The following is a 12,368-nucleotide window of genomic DNA, read 5'->3' on the forward strand; positions in this document are numbered from 1 at the left end:
ACACACCAAGCACTGGCCTGTACCTTGTTCATATCAGCCTTTGAGCAACAGCTGACCATACATAGCCAGGGCCTAGTGATGCCATGGGATGGACCGCGAGTGGTAAGCTGAGTGGGCTCTTTATTTGGCCTAGCTAAAAATAGGCACGTCGGGCCGGCGGAGGGCGGAGGGTGGGGGGCGGGGGGAGAAGAAGAGAGAGAGAGAGAAGGTGGGGGGGGGGTATACAAAAAGAGGCAGAGTCAGTACCCTGCAGGGCTAGTAGTCAATGGGCTGAGAGCAGGGATTGAACTGCAAATACTCCCTGCTCGGCCATCCCCAGCTGGCAGGCTATTTTTTGCCATGGTTGACTAAATATGGTCAGGGAGGGAATGGCAGGGGAAGGGGCCACTTGCCTCAAGTGCATGTTTCAGATGCTTCGCCGGGTATATAAGCACTAGAAAGGTGGACTCGTTTCCTGACCAGCTTGCTTTGCCCTGCACCTCTCGAATGCGTGCAGATTCCCCCCAACCCTCAAATCTCTCTCTCTCCCCCCCACCCCAAATCCTCTTTCCTTTCTTTTGTTCCATCCTGACCTCTACCTCAGGCTGACCTTTTGGGGAAGGGCAATTGGGGTGGGTGGGCAAAGCGAGAGGGTGTGTTGAGAGGGGGGGAGAAGAGAGAGGAATAGAGGGCTGGAAAGACTTCTGGAAACAAGACAGCCTTCCCCCCCCCCCCACTCCACTTGGAGGTGTCTGACTGCCTCCACATGGGAGGTTTCTTCTTCTTCTTCTGAACTCCTGCTGCTCACCCTTCTCTTCCTGCTCTCTCTCTCTCTCTCTCTCTCTGTTTCTCCAGCCTCAGCTGTAAGCTTGCAAGCCTTCCCCTCCCTCTCTACCTTTAACCGGAGATGCTGCAGGAGGAATAGTGATGTAGTAGTAGTGCCTGTTGTGGGGTGAGGTGGGGTGTGGGGTGTGGGTGTTTCTGTGTGCGAGAGGAGAGAGGGTGGAAGATGGCTGGGGGGTGGGGTGGGGTTGCCTCAGTTCTCTCTCTCCCTCTCTCTCTCTCTCTCTCTCTCTCTCTCTCTCTTCAAGTGAGGTCTAATACCATTACAGGGCCGCACTTTCTCCCTTTCCCCTCCTGCATTAGAGATTAGCTTTAAGGAAAAGGCTGACGGCTGCTGCATGCAGCGCATTATTACCTTGTGATTCCATGACCCTCCTCTATGCATCCCTAACTCTCGAAAGCTGATTCAGCTTTCAGCTAGTGCTCTGGTGACTTCCACTGCTGCAACAGAAAATCTTCTAACTGGTATGTCTTTTTTTTTTTAATTCCCCCTCCCCCTTTTTGCTATCTGCCTTCCCCTCTTTTCTCTCTCTCTCTCCCCCCCCCCCTATTTCTTTCTCTCCCCCCCCCTTCCAACTGCACCAAGCTTAGCTTTGTTTTAAAGAGACCTGCTGCAGGACTCTCCTTGTGCATGCATCCAACTTGTCTCTCTCTGTGTGCACTTAAAATGCATGCTTTCTAGATCTGGCAGAAGGGGCATAATCGGTGCATGCTTTCAGACAGGGGGTGGGTTAGCGTTAGGGCATTTTTCAGATTCTTTCTTTTCTCTCTATCTCTTCTGTCCCTTCCCTTCTTTCCTCTTGTTGTTGTTATTCTATTGCTGTAGCACACACTCCGCATTTTTTTAAAAAAGCACAGGGAGACGGGGGGGGGGGCTAAACTGCAGAGCAAGCAGTGGACTAGAATAATCGGAACTGAAATGCTAGAACTTTGACATGCAGTCATTTTGCAAGGTTAAACCAACCTTTTAAATGCCTCATTCAGATATGAGCTGGCTAATGACAGCTGGGGAAAGTGGTGGTGCGGGGGGGGGGAGGGGGGAGGAAGAGAAATCTTTTGATATTAAAAGCTAGTGGCTGTAAGCTGTAATGATATTGAGCTAGGGGAGGGGAAAAGTTGGGGGAGGGAGAAAGAGAGCGAGAGAGAGAGAGAGAGAGGAGATACAAGGTGGTTAAACTTAGCCTAAGTTGCCATGATCTTAATGCTGCGGTGATTAACCATTGAAATGCCAAGGTTGTGATCATTAATTACCTGTGCATGATTTATGGGTAATCAAAATGGGAGGTTGGGGTGAAGGGAGAAACGCCCATAGCCAGGAAAGGTACGTTGGTGAGGCAAAGATACTGAAATGCAAGTTACACTTAAGAGCACCTCCTAGGTAGTTTTGGGTTTTTCTTCTTTTTCTTCTTCTTCTTCCTTGGCCTTGAAGATGATCTTTCATACGGGGAGTCAGATGGCACCCCATGCGTACTTTTAAAGTCACACAATAACCAAGAATGCACTGTGGATTTGATGTCGAGGATGTAAGTGATCATCTGTATAAATACCTAAAAAGCATGTGCAGTGTTTAATGCTTCAGCGCCACAGACTTAAGATTACTTTTGCAAAAGGAGGCGAGTGCAGGATCGCTGCCTCCCCAGAGAGAGTGTTTTTATGCATATGTATTTGTGTCGCCATAGTTGTGTGTCTTTTATCTCAGCACACCGATATGCATGCGTTCCAGATCTCTGTCTATATAATGACTACTTATTCCATGCGTTGTGGCTGTGATCTTTGGATCACGCACCGGGGAGTAGCCCCATCCACTCCAGCGGGACTGCTCCTGAGTTAATGCATGAAGGGATTGCAGCCTCTATCTCTCGATGTTCCCTCCCTCCTCTCCCCACCCCACATTTCTTCTTCTGTAGTGTGCTCTCTGTACATGTGTGCAAGAGGAAGAATGAATTCCTAACACTCAGCAATAATGTGCAATTGCGTAGTCAGAGAAGCTGTCACTGTAATTGCTCTGTTTCTCCAGAACTGGCTCTATCACGCTTTTTCTTTCTTTCCCCTTTTCCTCCTTTTGCTCAGAATACCATTGTTAACGTTGAAAACCGAGCCAATCCAATAAGAAACAGGCACTCAATTTCAGGGCAGGTTTAGTAACCTTCCATTTCGCTTGCAACTTTCCCACCGGTTACTTCCTCCGGAATGTTGCACCTTTGGACGCAGATGGCCATTTTGCAAATATTGGAGGTTGGCAGTTTGGCTCTCTGGGGGTTGAGGAGCTAAGCTCTGAATGGAAGGTGGGCGTGTGGTGCCTTTATGCTACCACACCCACCAGGAGCCAACTCTCACCCTGACTTCAGTGTCCTCCTCAGCCCTTCTCCTTCTTATAATTATTGTTTTAAAAGAGAGAAAGTGTGCCTTTCTTCCCCAGATATTCTGCACACTCCTTCGCCTTCTTATCATGCAGGGTTTCCCCCACTATCAATGAACTGAGCACTCCAGATGAACGTGAGGAACTACGCTTGCCCTCTGTTACCCTTGAGGGCGTGAAAATGATAAATAACCCTGACTAAATGTAAAAGCAGCAGCTGAGCTATATAATTCTGCTGTGCTAAAAGAAAAGGGAAAAGACCTAGAGACAAGCACTTTGGGCAATAATAAACCCTGTGCAAAGAGTGAACGTAACACAATTTGCCCACCCCACAAAAGCACCTCTGCAACAGCAGCAAATGGCTACTGAATTAATCCGAAGCCAGACTTGAAAACTTTGAGGTGACTTTTCTACGAAGCCTCTGTGCTGCTTCATAAAGAGGAACTGTCGTCCCCTAACCCTTTTGCATCTAGAGGGTTCTGCTCTTTCCCTTTGCACTTTCGCAAAGGGAATTCCCCTAGTTGCCAATTAGCAAATGCTCCATTTGTGAGGAGAAAGCGGGACAGGCATGTAGGGAAGAGTCAGGGAGGCGACCAAATGTCCTTTGCAGTAATTTTAAAGAGGGAGGGAGGGGAACAAATAGACAAATAAACTCAGTGGGTTGTCGCCATCCACTTGTGGCTATTTTTTACGTGGCACTTTTTATTATTGGATTAAGGAGAAAGACACACGAAGGCCTCTGTGGCTCTGGATAAGAATGATTCTTTCCCCCGCCCCCTGGGTAGTTGCTGCTGGGTTCTGAGCAAAGGACACGTTCTCGCTATCTCCATCTCAGTCAACTTAATTCCACTGCCTTGGTGCATTCAGACCAGAGGGAGTTCCCTTCCGTTGAATCCAGACCGAAGGAAATTGGCCGCAGTTGAAATGAATACTTTTTGGGGTGCAGGTAGGGGGCGGGGAAGGTGTAGAAGAAAAGCTAGGGAAATGAAGGAATTATCAAATTGCTATATTGTTACTGCTCCTTTCTTTCTTTTTTAAAAAGAATAGTAGTAGTAGAAGATATTCAAACAGAAATGATGCAATGTATCTGAGCAAGACAAAACCACTCTCCTGCCTTAGCTGACTTGTGGAATGAGGGTGCCTGCTTTGCTTAATAATAATAATAATAATAATAATAATAATAATAATAATAATATACCTCTGATTTGAAGATACCTGGAGAAAATGGGGATGCTTAAAAAAACACAGTTGCGTTTTTTTAAAATGCACCGTGGAGGTTGTGAGGGTGGGGTTGCAAAGACCCATCAATACAATTAAGTATTCCAAAGTGCTTAGTTTGCCACTTGCTAAGTTTACTTAAACCCTCTTTAAAGGGTTCATTAGAAGACTGTGAGAAATGGTAAAATTCATTAACATTAAGGCAGCCGTTCTGCATTTGCCTGTAAATTGGTATTGATCTGCATGGCTCAGGCGGGTGGCAGGGAGGGAGGGAGGGAGGGAGGGAGGGAGAGAGAGAGAGAGAGAGAGAGAGAGAGAGAGAGAGAGAGAGAGGTAGCCGTCAGATGGAGCAGGTGAGTGGGCAAGCGAAGCGCACCATTACAGCAATGCTGAACGAGCATTATGCACCCAGTGTGACCTCCTGCTTTGCTGGATGTCTAAATCCTGCTCATAATAGTCTCCTATTCAGTGCACTCGTCATTCTCAGTGGTGCTACTCGGACCTCATTGTTAAGGGGGCTTTAAAGCTCAGAGTGGCTGTGAGGTAACCAGTGAGGAGAGGGAGAGAGAGAGAGAGAGAGAGAGAGAGAGAGAGAGACCGCCTGATGCAAACAGGAGGGAGAGGCAAGGTTTCACACACATGGAGACTCACGCATGCACACACACACACACACACCCTCCAAGGAGCAGCTCTTCCGACTTCCACTCCGGCCTACACTCAACAGCTCTATCCATCCATCCACCCATCCACCTTGGGCTTCTCCTGTTCTCTGTCTTATTTTCGCCTGTCCTCAGGTCTATTTTGGGCATCCTCTAATGTCACGAAGTTCAACCAGAAGATACTTTAGAGGGGGGAAAAACTCTTCTCCGCTGCCCCCTCCACACCAAAAAAAAGAGAGGGGGGGACTCCAAGGGGGGAAAACCCCTGAGCCCTTTCCTTTTATGGGTTTCCTATCCTTCAGGCTGAGACTCATTTACGGTGACCTACAAAAAGGGGGGAAATTATATCTGTGGACGCCTGAGGTAAGAAAGAAACTCCCTCCTTTTTCTTATTTTTTTTGCGCTGACTAAATGGGGGGTGGGGGTGGGAATCTATCCTGTGTTTGAGTGTGTGAGCTTTTTTCTTCTTCTTTCCTTCTGATGAGCTGTCTTACACCCGCTGTACGGAATGTGTTGATTTGTTACATATATAAAGTGGACTCTTTGGTTTTTATCTGTGGATGTGCTGAACATTTTTGTTTAAAAGTGTGTTGTGGGGGGTGGGGAGGAGGGAGTCAGCACTGACTGTATTTATATATAATATGCCGACAGGGAAGGAAGAAATATGTTCTACTTGAGTGCGTGTGCAAAGAAATTAAACCTTTTCTTCACTCCCTTATAATGTGCATTGGGCATATTTATGATAGCTGAAAGTTTCTAGACTATGGTTTTAAAAGAGAGAAAAAAATCCTTCTTGAGGTGTGTGGATTTGCAAATGTATGCTGGCTTTTGGATTAACACAGACAACTGTTTATAATTGCATATATATATATTTTAAAAAGAAATAAATTGTGACACTATGTGGGGAAATTAATTGTTGCAAAATTTGCTTGAAAACCCCTTTTCTGCACACTGTATTGTCCTGTCCTGTCCTTGTGGGGGGAGGAGGGCTAGAAGGTGCCTCTACAGAGGTCTCTGTGGATGGTCAGAGATGAGTCAGAGGCAAGGTAGGTGGGCATCTCTGTCTGTGCAAGCTGGCAGCTGGTGGGATGGGGAGGCGAGGCGGAGACGCCTGCTCTTTTTCAGACCTCCTTGCTCTGTGGATTCTACCTGGCGAGCCTCTTAGATGCCCATCCCGAAAACTACCTGCTTGAGAGACATACTTCTTTATATGCCCATATGAACCTCGCAAACTATGGAATGTAAAGAAGTATGTATTTCAGGTACGGACCTTCGCAATGGCGCTAATGTGGGGGATGTCTGTGTGTGTGGATATCTTAAAAGAGAGAGAAAGGTTTGCTCTTTTTTCTTTCTTTCTTTCTTTTTAATTTAATGCCTGACATGGCAGACTGACTGGGGAGTCAATTGATGGTCGTGTTCCAGCGTGTGTATTGTTCTGTCACTTTGCCTGTGTCAGCAGGTGGAAGTGTTCATCAGGAGGACATTAAATATTCAATATGCTGACTGCGGTATGGGCTTTGAAAGGCAACGGCAGAGGAAAGCTCACTGTCCACTTCTGTGGGCTCTTGCTCTCTTTTCCTTAAAGAAGAAGAAGAGGGAAAAGAAGCAGGGTTAGGGGGCCTCCTTCCTCGCCTGCTTGCAAGGCTCCCTTTCCACATAGAAGACGGACCTCGAAATCCTATAGGAAAGAAAACACACCCCAAATCTATATGGGCGGATATGTGCATGCGTCTGGCGTGACAGAGGCATATTGAGCAACGGGACGGATTTGGAAACACGGATGGCATTTTTAGGGCTAATAGGAGTTCGGAAACTTCCGCCTTTGCTGGGTTTAAAAGTTATTTCTGTTTCAACCTGTAAAAAACATATTCATACCGATTTCTTCTGCTTCAGAATATAGGATATTGAGTAGGTGCATGATTACACACATACCTCTTATTTTAAGAGGGTGTGGGCATATGTGTGGTTCAGGCAGGTTTTCCCATCTATTCCATTGGTATTTTGGAGGGTTTTGGTATTTAAAAAGGATATAGTCAGGGGCCGAGGGAGCTTTGCAGGTTTATTTGTCACCACAACACATTTGCAAAATTTTTATTTTTTAAAAGAGGGGTGTCAAAAGGGCTGAATGCTTCTTGCTGGGCCTTTGATACTATGACTCTCTTGTCTGTTCAATGTCTTAACACCTGTCTGCCACAACCAAAAAAGGACCCCTGTCATATGCGATAAAATTCCTAAAATCCTCAAAGAACTGTATTTTGTGAATTGAATCAAGTGACAGGCCCCACTGTCCACCTCCCCCTGGTGTGACACATTAACTCTTCCCTAACTTATTTCACCGTACTGTCTTCTCAAGTGGAATGCCTGCAGGTCTGACGTCAAGTTATTCTTAGTTTGCCAAGATGCTGCACGCCACACAGCCATCTGACAAGCCATGAGAGTCCTGATGTCTTGATTCCTCTCCCCCCTCCCCCCCCCGCCCCATTTCTGAGATGCTGATCAAGCAGCAGACAGATGCTGTCTTTGGAAACCTTAGCTCTGTGCGTTGTTTGGTGCTGCTAAAAGAGAAAAGCAGGATTTTGAAGGGCATCCTTCCCTCCCCACCCCAAATCCTTACCCAGATCTACTCAATGGAAGTCCCATTGTCACTTGTTACATGCTTATGTGGAAGGGGATTTAAGTGGATAGCAGAAACTCGATGATAAGTGGGTGTTGGTGCTGAAATTAGACAAATGTTTCCCCAAATACACCAGAAGTGGGTTTTATCTTGTAGTTCATTCAACAAATATTGTGAAAAGGCTTCTTTCTTTCTTTCTTTCTTTCTTTCTTTCTTTCTTTCTTTCTTTCTTTCTTTCTTCTTTCTTTCTTTCTTTCTTTCTTTCTTTCTTTCTTTCTTTCTTTCTTTCACCCCTCTCATTCGTTTGCAAATTCTGTATCGATGATGTGACTGCAGAAATAGTGAGGCTGGTATCTCTAACGGCGGCCAATCAGATTTTGTTTAATGCACTGATTTGGATGAGAACATGAATTTGGGCCGGAGCCAAAGCTCAAGCTACTGCAGAGATCTAGAAAGTACATTTCTTTCTTTCTTTTCTAAAAAAATGTTTTGATGTGCTGGCAGTGGACCAGGGAAGGCAAATGGCCTTGCTGATCCTGGCATCATGTGCCCTTTGCTCTTTAGGAGAATCCCACTCATGCCAGCCTCTCTGGAGCCTACAACAGGTGGAAGAGGGAGCAGTAATCTGGGTTAATGCTAGGCTGCCAAAAGGGGTGACCTTTGGCTTGAATAGCAAGTTCTCACTCTAAGTTTAGGGAGCTAAATTGGCAAATGGTGGTGGAGGCTGCAGGAGAGGGGCAGAGACGAGAGGGCTGACTCACAGTCTTCCATCTACTACCCTGCTTTCGCTCTCCTAGCAGCTTCAGGAAGGTCTAAGGCGAATTGCATGTGGCCAAGCCACCATTTATCTCTCTCTCTCTCTTGGAGAGGCATGGGCTGTCTATCATAAAGCGGGAGGGCATAAGCCCTCCTCTTTTGAAATCTAGGGACTGTGGTTGGCCGCAATGGATCGCCCCATTTTAAAAGACACAAACGGCCCCATTTTCTAAACAAATCAAACCACCCCTTTCTTGAGCAAGCTGGGCACTCTTGACTAGATACACCGCTTCCTTCCTTGCCATTGACCCACTCTGGAAACAATTAAGCACCTTATTAATAGGGCTTAACACTCTGAGCTATGCTCAGGGGTGGCCGATCCTGTTTTGCCGCCTGAGGCAAATAAAGGGAAGTTGTTGTACACCTGCCTGCCCTATCTTGAGGCCCTAACCCAAAGCCTTGCTTACCTGGGTTGTGCAGCTTCCAGGTTCAGGTTGTGTGGCTTCCTGCAGCTTCCAGGTTCAGGGGAGATCACAGCAGAACTCCTTGAGAGCCAGTGTGGTGTAGTGGTTAAGAGCGGTGGACTCGTAATCTGGTGAACCGGGTTCGCTTCCCCACTCGTCCACATGCAGTTGCTGGGTGACCTTGGGCTAATCACACTTCTCTGAAGTCTCTCAGCCTCACTCACCTCACAGAGTGTTTTGTTGTGGGGGAGAAAGGGAAAGGAGATTGTGAGCCGCTTTGAGACTCCTTCGGGTAGTGATAAAGCGGGATATCAAATCCAAACTCTTCTTCTTCTTCTTGAGACTGCGCAAAGGCCTCCACAAGATCGCACGGGGCTCTTGCAAGATATCACCGGAAGTGGGAGTCCCTTGGATTCTGCCACCTGAGGCAGGTGCCTCAGTCTGCCTTGTGGACGAGGCAGCCCTGGCTACACTTGTCATGGAAATAGGGCCTTCTGATTTTAGGACAGGGCAACCTAATTTGTGATCTACTATGGTGGATGCAAAACACCAGCCTGGCACAGTGGCCCGCCCAGAACTTTGGGTTGTACCTATTTTAGCGTTAAGTATTGTTTTCAATCAGTGGAAGTATTTCTGGAACTTGCCCCACCTTCTTTCCGCAAGCATCCTCTCCCCACTTGCCCCCTATATCAGGCATAGGCAAACTCGGCCCTCCAGATGTTTTGGGACTACAACTCCCATCATCCCTAGCTAACAGAACCAGCGGTCAGGGGTGATGGGAGTTGTAGTCCCAAAACATCTGGAGGGCTGAGTTTGCCTATGCCTGCCCTAAAGAGTACTGGGTTTTCCTCCAACCATCTGGAACAGATTTGGGATGGGCTAGGACATGCATGAGGAAAGGAGACGGGGGACGTTTCACAGAACAGAAATCATTGGACTGATGGGACATTTTAGTTGGATACCACCCTTTTTCTCTGTCTTTCTCCCTCTCATACAGACATATGCATGTGGATCAGCACAGACCTTAATTTTGAAGAAGACTTACTTCCAATAAAAGAAAGCACAGATCCAAATAATTTAACTGTTCTTAAGACCCCTGGGAAGTCCTTAACTTTTTCCAAATTGTGCCTATAATGTGGAAGTAAGGTCCAATGATTTCAGTGAGTTTTCTTACTAGGTAGATTTGCATAGAATCAATAATAATGTTTGGGATTTATATGGTGTGTGGGTTTGTTAAAAACACTACAGGCGCATGACAGCAGCTTTAGTAAGGCAGGTCGGAATATCTTATTGCGTACGGGAAGGTTGAAGCACAGAGTGAGTAGCTTGCCTAAGATTGCCTAATGAGATAATTTAGGGGGCAGAGGGGGGATTTCTGATTTATACGCCAGTTAAGTAAAAGCAGAAAAATGAAGAGTTGTATCCAAGTCATCTTTTGAGTCGACAAACTGAAATAAATGGGGTTGAGTTAATCAAGCCCACTGATTTCTATGGGCCTATTCTTAGTATGTGGATGTGGGTGGCACTGTGGGTTAAACCACAGAGCCTAGGACTTGCCGATCAGAAGGTCGGCGGTTCGAATCCCCGCGACGGGGTGAGCTCCTGTTGCTCGGTCCCTGCTCCTGCCAACCTAGCAGTTTGAAAGCATGTCAAAGTGCAAGTAGATAAATAGGTGGGAAGGTAAACGGCATTTCCGTGCGCTGCTCTGGTTCGCCAGAAGCGGCTTAGTCATGCTGGCCACATGACCGGAAGCTGTACGCCAGCTCCCTCGGCCAATAAAGCGAGATGAGTGCCACAACCCCAGAGTCGGCCACGACTGGACCTAATGGTCAGGGGTCCCTTTACCTTTTATTCTTAGTATGACTTAGTTGGATTTAACTTTAGGATAGATTTGATCCAGCTAAACTGGTTTGTATTCAAATTCTATAACTCTGTAGTTCTGCATAACCCATTAGAACATATACCGTACATATTGCTGGTTTCTTTCCTCCAGAAAATGTTTATTTCTTCTTCCCTGAAGTCATCTGCTACTGATAGAGGAGCAGACCTTTGAGCCTGCTAAACTATTTCAGGGCGATAAAAGACCCCTAGTCCCTGCTTAGCATTAACATTTTATGGGATGATGTGGTGTTTAAAATTAAAGCATTAGTGTTTTGGAATTAGCCTTGGCAGAGCAGTAAAATGATATTTCCTAGGCTTAAGTTTGCAGCTTTCCCTGGGCTATAAATCACCGACATTTGTCTGGGCACACTAAATTTAAAAGAGGGACAAATACTGTCACTGTCTCAAATATAAAACGAGATTCATCCCTCTGGACCACACCTTGTTTTGGGGGGTGGGAATCTGCCTGTTGTTCCATGAGATATAGGTGCAAAATGTTTGAAAAGGAGGAAAACTGCAGAGCTCTGGACTTCTGTTGTGCAGAGTGCTGAAAGACGTCCATTATGTTCTTCATGAACTGCAATTATTCTGGAATAAGGGACAATCCTTTCAGGGGACCTCTCTATGGCCCCTAGCTGATGGTCACATTTCCCTTTTAACGTGGGTTTCACTGACATATTCATTTCGCTTTTTTTTAAAGGATTGCTCGATTTCCAGGGCTGATTTACTTGAGCGAAATGCGTCTTCAATGCCATTTTGATTTACTTTTAATTCTCTCCCCTCTGAATTAATATGCTTGTTAATCAAAGGGAATCACATTAGGAAGTGAGTAACTAAACCATGCAGATTTAAATGTGTATGTAAATATGTTGGCAGCTGCAAATTTGGGGGGGGGGGCTTGCCTTTTTAGGTGTTTTAACAACTGGGTTAAAGAGGATGGAGGAAGGAAGCCTGAAAGGTGTAATTAGGTAGAAAACATTTTTTAACAGTAGCCTGCGCATAGTGTGTATTTTTAATTTAGTTTTCTGGCCCTCTAATTATGAGCTTTTTTTTTTTGTTTTTTTTAAGGGATGCATTAGGATGAAATTGGAAAAAAATAAATACAGGGTAATTTTAAAACAAATGTTCGGAATGGATTGAACCGAAGTGAAGTTTTATCATTGTCTTTAATGGCCCATTTGGGGGATTTGAATTTCTTTTTATGACTTCCGTTGTAGATCTGCTGATCTCACCTCATTGGATTTCCTCCCCCCTTTTGCTGTTCACAATGCAGCTGATTTCCAAACTCCTTCCCCTGTGAAATAATTATGAGAGGAGCCACTCAGGAAAAAATAATGGAATAAAGCAAACAGGCAAAAGACAGGCACCTAGTCCTGCTCACTTTATCACGGGCGTCGTTCCTGAAGTTCTTTGGCGCGGCTCAGCCGCGCGAGGCAAGTCATTCCATCAGGACAAGTTGAGAAATTCAAGAGCTGTCATCCAAACAGCTAAGCGAGGATTTTGTTTTAAGAGGCAGTTGTGAAAAACAGTAGCCCTGAGGATTGTAAAAAGCCGTAAATCCACTGAACCAAATTAGTTACATTTTCATACTCTAT

At 45.9% G+C, this 12,368-nt stretch overlaps 1 long non-coding RNA gene across 1 annotated transcript in view; it reads left to right on the plus strand.

Annotated features, from left to right (window-relative positions):
• Positions 1 to 222: 222 nt before the first annotated feature.
• LOC144327861 (uncharacterized) overlaps positions 223 to 12,368 on the plus strand; it is a 101,006-nt gene continuing 88,860 nt past the window's right edge. Inside the window, exon 1 of the long non-coding RNA XR_013393028.1 lies at positions 223 to 5,421. This is a non-coding gene — a long non-coding RNA (uncharacterized LOC144327861). The remainder of the gene's footprint in view (positions 5,422 to 12,368) is intronic.

The sequence above is a fragment of the Podarcis muralis genome, chromosome 5, assembly GCF_964188315.1.
Source record: "Podarcis muralis chromosome 5, rPodMur119.hap1.1, whole genome shotgun sequence".
Taxonomy (NCBI): Eukaryota; Metazoa; Chordata; class Lepidosauria; order Squamata; family Lacertidae; genus Podarcis; species Podarcis muralis.